Source organism: Mus caroli, chromosome 9, assembly GCF_900094665.2.
Source record: "Mus caroli chromosome 9, CAROLI_EIJ_v1.1, whole genome shotgun sequence".
Taxonomy (NCBI): Eukaryota; Metazoa; Chordata; class Mammalia; order Rodentia; family Muridae; genus Mus; species Mus caroli.
The window spans coordinates 71,174,374-71,180,818 of NC_034578.1; the positions used below are offsets into that span (position 1 = coordinate 71,174,374).

At 39.4% G+C, this 6,445-nt stretch overlaps 1 protein-coding gene across 4 annotated transcripts in view; it reads left to right on the plus strand.

Annotated features, from left to right (window-relative positions):
- The window catches only part of Wdr72 (WD repeat domain 72), a 169,653-nt gene that overhangs the window by 13,080 nt on the left and 150,128 nt on the right, over positions 1 to 6,445 (plus strand). The window lies entirely within an intron of this gene.

Genomic DNA, 6,445 nt, shown 5'->3' on the forward strand with positions numbered 1-6,445 from the left:
CCTCCCTCCCTCTCTCCCTCCCTCCTTCTCTTCCTTCCTTCCTTCCTTCCTTCCTTCCTTCCTTCCTTCCTTCCTTCCTTCCTTCCTTCCTTTCAATTACAAAGGAGTTTTCCTGGGTTAATCAGTAAGGCTTTCTGATGAGAAAGGCCGGGTCCTATGCATTCTGTAGCATTTGATGGGAGACTTGGTTTTGGTGCTGGCTCAGCTGCTCTTTGCCTGGGTTGCCTTTACTAAGTGACTAACTTTTCTGAAGTTTGATTTTCTCATCTGTAGAAATGAAAGAGGTGCTTGTTTCCTTCAACACTGCTGTCTTTAGCTCAGGATTATCAGAGGCCCTCAGAGACTTGGGCAACAGAGTTACATTTCACTTGTAAGTAAACAATAAATACTTTATTAGCATGTTCCACATAAAGAGTAGCAATTTTTTTTTTTAGTGTTAGCATGTTCAGGGTTTTGAATAAGTCAAATTAGTGGTTGATTTTTAAAGGTCAACTTGTCACAACCTAGAATTGCCTGAGAAACTTCAGCTGAGAAACTTTCTAGATCAGGCTGGTCTACGGACATGTATGTAGGGGATTGTTTGGATTATTAATTGATGAAGAAAGGCCCGATCCACGGTAGGTGGCATCATTCTCTAGGCAGGCATTCTGAGCTGTATGAGATAGGAGAAAGTTAGACAAGAGCAAACAGGCAGAAGACAGTCTGGGTGCATTTGTTTCTCCTTGTTCTTGGCTGTGGCCTTGACTTCCCCTCAATGATGAACTGTAACTTGGAATTGTAAGCCAAATCAATTATTTTCTTCCACACATTGCTTTTGGCTAGGATGTTTTATCACAGCAAAAAGAGTAAAACTAGAAAACAATACTTTGTGAAAAAATTTGTCTGAAATTTACTTTTAACTAGTTAGCTTGTGATTTTATTTACTAAACATGGCAGGCATAATTTTCTCCCCAGTAGTTGATTAGTATACCATCATAGAACTTAAGCTTAATGATAATGAATTAGATGATGTCATGGATAAATGTCCTGGATATGCCCACAATGCCTCTTAGAAATAAGTAGTAGTACCAAAAGTAAACACAGGGACTCTACTACTGGCAAAACTATTGTTAGTCAGCCATGACGCATCCCCCAGCCACAGCGAAAACCACAGTGATCCCTTGCCTTTGTCATTCATTCAGTAGACATACTGAGAACCAACTGTATGTGAGGCAGACAATGAATAGTGTATATAGAAACGATGAATGTAATGTCAATTTTCAAAGGTAAATTTTTCCAATTTTATGGATAAGAAAAGCAAGGCTCCAAGGTTAGTTCCTCACCCCTGAGACAGAAGAGGAAGAGATGGAGATGAGTGTGACTCAGTCTATTGTATCTTCTAGCTTCTTTTTCTTTCTTCTCAAGAAAACATGTTTTCATTGAAAATGAGAGAGATGATGATGTCCTAAGTACACACCCGTTATGTCTGTTCTTTTTGGTGAGATACAGGCAGGGGGCCTGGAGTGATCACTTTCCTCTGAATGCATTCTCCCAGACCAAGAGAAACTATATCATTTCTGCTGTACTTCTTCATTAGCATGATGAGAGTTTACCTCCATAATTCTATCTCTTATTTTTGGGAATGCTTGTGTGTGTGTATGTGTGGGTGTGAGCACATGTGCATATGTTATGTGTGCATGTGAATATGTGTGTGCATGTGTGTGTGTGTGTGTTCACATATGTGTGCTGGAGCAGAGAGTCAGATCCCCTGAAACTGACACTACAAGTGCTTGTGAGCTGACCAACCTGGATTCAAGGAACCGAAAATGGGTTCTCTGGAAAAGGGCAAGTGCTCTTAAGCATTAAGCCACGTTTCTAGCTCTCAACCACTACATCTTAAAGTCTCTTCCCCACTGTCTAGATCAGTTATCAATACTTAAGAAATATTTAGCTGGCCTGGAGAGATGGCTCGGCCATTAAAGAGTAGGCTCACAACTAAAAGAATGAGAAATATTTAGTGACTGTCATGCAAGGTGCTAGGGTGAGGACAGGGCAGTGACTCACAGTTTCCCAGGTGTTTCCTGCTTGATGGCAGAGACCAGCTTTGCAAAGTGCCTGGGGAGGCACCCATTGTTAGAATAAGCCAGCACTGCTATTTAAACCTTTCAATACATTTTACTAAAAGTCACTCTGAGCACGGGCTGAGAGTTCCTGCAGCTGTCATCTGCTGCCAGCATAATAACTATGTGACCAGAAGACTGGCTTCTTAGGGGCAGATACATCTTCTCAAACTCTGCAATGACTTGAGCCCTCTATGTTTTTCAATTATTACCACACTGGTTGTGTCTGACTCTAGTTAATGCTCTCCATCCTTTGAATACACAGGTTAGAGAGTTTTGATTTCTTCCCCAACCTTGCCTCCACCTTTCCTGAGTGATATGCGGCAGGCACACTACTGGGAAGCTGCTTTTCAGTTATATCAGAATAGAGATCTATCGCTGGAATTCAAAGAACAGTTCTGTGATCTGGCTGTAAAGATAGGTGTGCCTCCATCTGCAGGAGTCATCTGATATGCTAATCCTGGAAACAAAGCTGCCCCTACTGCTTAAGGGTGGAAAAAAAAAACAAACCAAAAACCAGAGTCCTGATGATCTTGGTGCACAGGGCTGAAGCAGTACTAGACATGGTAGAAAAAGGAAGTGAAAACCGGCTCCCTGAATGGGTGGTTTCTCATTCCCAACAGATGACAGGAGGAAATATAGAAGATGTAGGGCAGATTTCCAAACAGGACCAATATGGGTGAAAGGGTAAAGGGAGGACCCAGGGGCTCCCAGCCTCATGCCCCTTCTAACTTGATGGGATAGAACTGGTTTCATGTTATTTATTTATTTATTTATTTATTTATTTATTTATTTATTTTCCTCTCTCTCTGTGGCTTGGCCTTTTGGCTTTCCCTGAGGTTCTGAAATCTGTTAGTGGCAAGGAATGAGGTCCATTCTTTTGGATGACCATCAGTATCCTTCTTACAGAACTTTTCATAGACAGTAAAAATAGTCATAATTCAGGACTTGAATGGTTTGAAACCGTTTGCAAGTAACAGTCTTGAAAGCTTTTCTTTTTTTTTAGTGATAAACACCTTTAATCTCTTTTTTTTTTATTTTAAGATTTATTTATTTACTATATGTAAGTACACTGTAGTTGTCCAGAAGAGGGAGTCAGATCTTGTTACGGATGGTTGTGAGCCACCATGTGGTTGCTGGGATTTGAACTCTGGACCTTTGGAAGAGCAGTTGGGTGCTCTTACCCACTGAGCCATCTCACCAGCCCAAAAGCTTTTCTTATTCATGAAACAAAATGCTGAAAATATAAAAGCAAACAGGTTTGGCTTTATGAAGCACAGAAAGTGGGACATCTAAACATTATATCAAAAATGACATTTTGCTCTTGTTTGACATGTAGCTGACTTGTAAGGCATGTTTAACTGTGTAATTTTGGTCATGCAAAATACTTTAAGAAATATGCAGTAAATATATACATTAAAGTAAAGTAAAGTATAATATTCCATCTAGTAGGGAAGCTTAAATTTGTCAGGTTTTGTTATACAAGGCTTCATCGTCATCAAGCCTGGATAATATCTAATTGTTATTATGTTTTCTTGGTTGGTCAAGGACATTTAAGACACATTGTTTCTATCACAAATATTTATAGATGAAATACATTGTTTGTGTTCTCTGTGTTGAGGGTATTGGAGGAAATATAACTTAAAAATATTAAGTTTTAGACAAATATTGTTTCTTGTATAGTATCCTAACAGTTATATAGTGGGAATATTTTAATTTCTAATAGTGGCTTTATTCAAAACCCATATTTTCAATACTATACCAGTTTTATCTGGCACATTCTCACCTGTCTTTCATTTCCAGTCTTGGCATGTTAATGTCTTAGGAAGCTTTGACTAGGATATGTTCTGAGCTAGCCTAGGTTAAGACCATTGACTGCTCTTGCAGAGGACCCAGTTCCATTCTCCAGCACCTACATGGTGTTTCACTACCATCTGACACTCTGATCCCTAGGGATCCAATGCCATCTTCTAGTCTCACCAGGTACCACACACACACACACACACACACACACACACACACACACACACGATGCATAGACACAACATTATTACACAAAAAGTGAAAACATTTATAAAAAGGAACCGTTGGGTGTTTTTTTACAGCTATTTTCTTCCACGTACTTTTACTGTAGTTTCTGAGATGTTTAGATGTGAATTTAAGTTTAATTTAGTATTTTCTCTTTCCTGTGCTGTTTCTTTGCTCCTGAGCTTCTTTTTTCTATTTGATCAATATATTTCTTTCTGTTTGATGTAACACATGTTTGTTTTTTCTTTCCATATCCTGTCATAATTCCTGCCTTCAGAATCTCATCAATATCCTTTCTTTCAGAGTGAATTAACAGAGCTCTACTTCCTCGTCTATGCTATTACCTCACTTTTTTGTTTCCCACTAATGTCAGTCAACACTCTTCTTTGTTACTATGCTAGTCCTACTTTGCTTTCTGTTGCTGTAATAGAGACCATGACCAAAAGTAATTTGAGGAAGCAAGGGTTTGTCTGTCTCAGAACTCATCATTGAGGGAAGCCAGAGCAAGAACTCCAACAGGAGCAGAGAGAGATAAGAGCCATAAAAATCAGTGGGCTATTCTGCTCCCTGTGGCTTGCTTCCTCTGGCTTGACCCCCAAGGTTTGCTCAGCCTAATTTCATATATAACTCAGAACCACTTCTCCAGAGGTAGTACTGCCCACAGCAGGCTGACTCCCACCCCTACCCCAACACTGATCAATCAACAGTCAAGGCAAGTCCTCAGGACATACCACCGTCAAGTTCATCTGGTCAGTCCTTCAGTTGTTTGTATTTGTTGCACCTATGAGTGAAATGCAAGCTCTTTACTAGTGAGCTGGATCCCCAAACTTTAAATTCTTGAAAGGTGGGGAGGAGAGGGAGAAGGGAGAGGGGAAGAGGAGGGAAAGGGGCAAGGGAGGGGGAAGGGGAGAGAAGAGAGAGGAGAGAATACGAATTAAATAGTCCAGGCTAGGCTTTAACTAGTGTCCTCCTGCCTCAGGTTCTCAAGTTTTTTGGATTATAGATTTGTGTCACAAGGACTGGCTGCATCTATTTGTTTTTATTTGTTTCTTTTAGGTTTTAATGTCTTTGTCAATGTAATAATTTCTAACAGTTTATTTGTTCTTTCTATGGTGAATTTTAGATCAGTTACATATTTTTAGTCCCCAGGCACCCTTATTGCTCATGGTTTAGTATTTTCACGGCTGTGTTATAACTTTTTTTTATTATGAACTTATGATTGTAGTTATGATTCCTTAAGAATTCTGTTCAGACTTGGTTTGTTACAGTATCTTCCAGAATGCTCCCATGAAGAAAACAAAATCCCACATTAATAAACTATAATGGTCATGCAAAATACTTTAAGAAAGATGCAGTAAATATATACATTAAAGTATAATTTCTGTTATCTGTTCACACTTATAAACCCTCCCCCAGAGTCCAGACAATGAATATGTTCACCACCCTCAAAGCTGTCAACATTTGGGGCCTGCAAAGGTTATTCATCAGTTTAAGATACCACACTACTCTTGCAGAGAGAGGATCAGGAGTTCAACACCCAACTCCCCCATCAGGCAGTTCACAACCACCTGTAACTTTTGCTCCAAGGAATTCAGCACCCTCTTCTGGCCCCAGAGATTCTGCACTCATGTGCACAGATATGCATGCATACATTTAATTACAAATAAAATAAATCTTAAATTAGAAAAAAAAATCTCTCCATGGTTCCCTGTGGGTCCTCACTGTTTATTCTTCCTGTCTGCAAGGCTGCCCTGCCCTGCTCTCTGCTTTTAGTTACTATATCTTAATATGAACTTTCTAGTATTTTACCCAGAGGTCATACAGCATTGTCCTTTTTAGGTACCTGATATTTCCAAATAACTAGTTTAAGATTCATATAGTGTGGGTCAATGAGTCCTTTATTTGGTTGGGGAATAGTATCCCATTGTGTGGCTAGGCCTCTGCTTATTTATCTGGTTACCTATTCATTGGCATTTGGCTTGTTTACAGCTTTTAGCTATTGTGAGTAAGGTTGTGCATATAGTAGTCTTCCTATAAACACACACATTTTTTTTTTTTCCTGTTGAATAAGACGTAGAACGAAATGGCTGAGTCATGGAGCAAATATGCATCCGGCTTTGCAAGAAATGGCCACAGTGACTTCCACCAAATACAAAAAAAAAAAAAAAAAAAAAAAAAAAAACTGTACTCAAAGAGAGTTCATCAGGAACTAGCTATATATCTGCTGCCAACCTGGAACTTGTGCCAAAACTCCTTCGTCCACTTTCTGTTGCTGGAATTACAGATGTGAGATTCCCCAGTTTTAAGGAAGATAACCA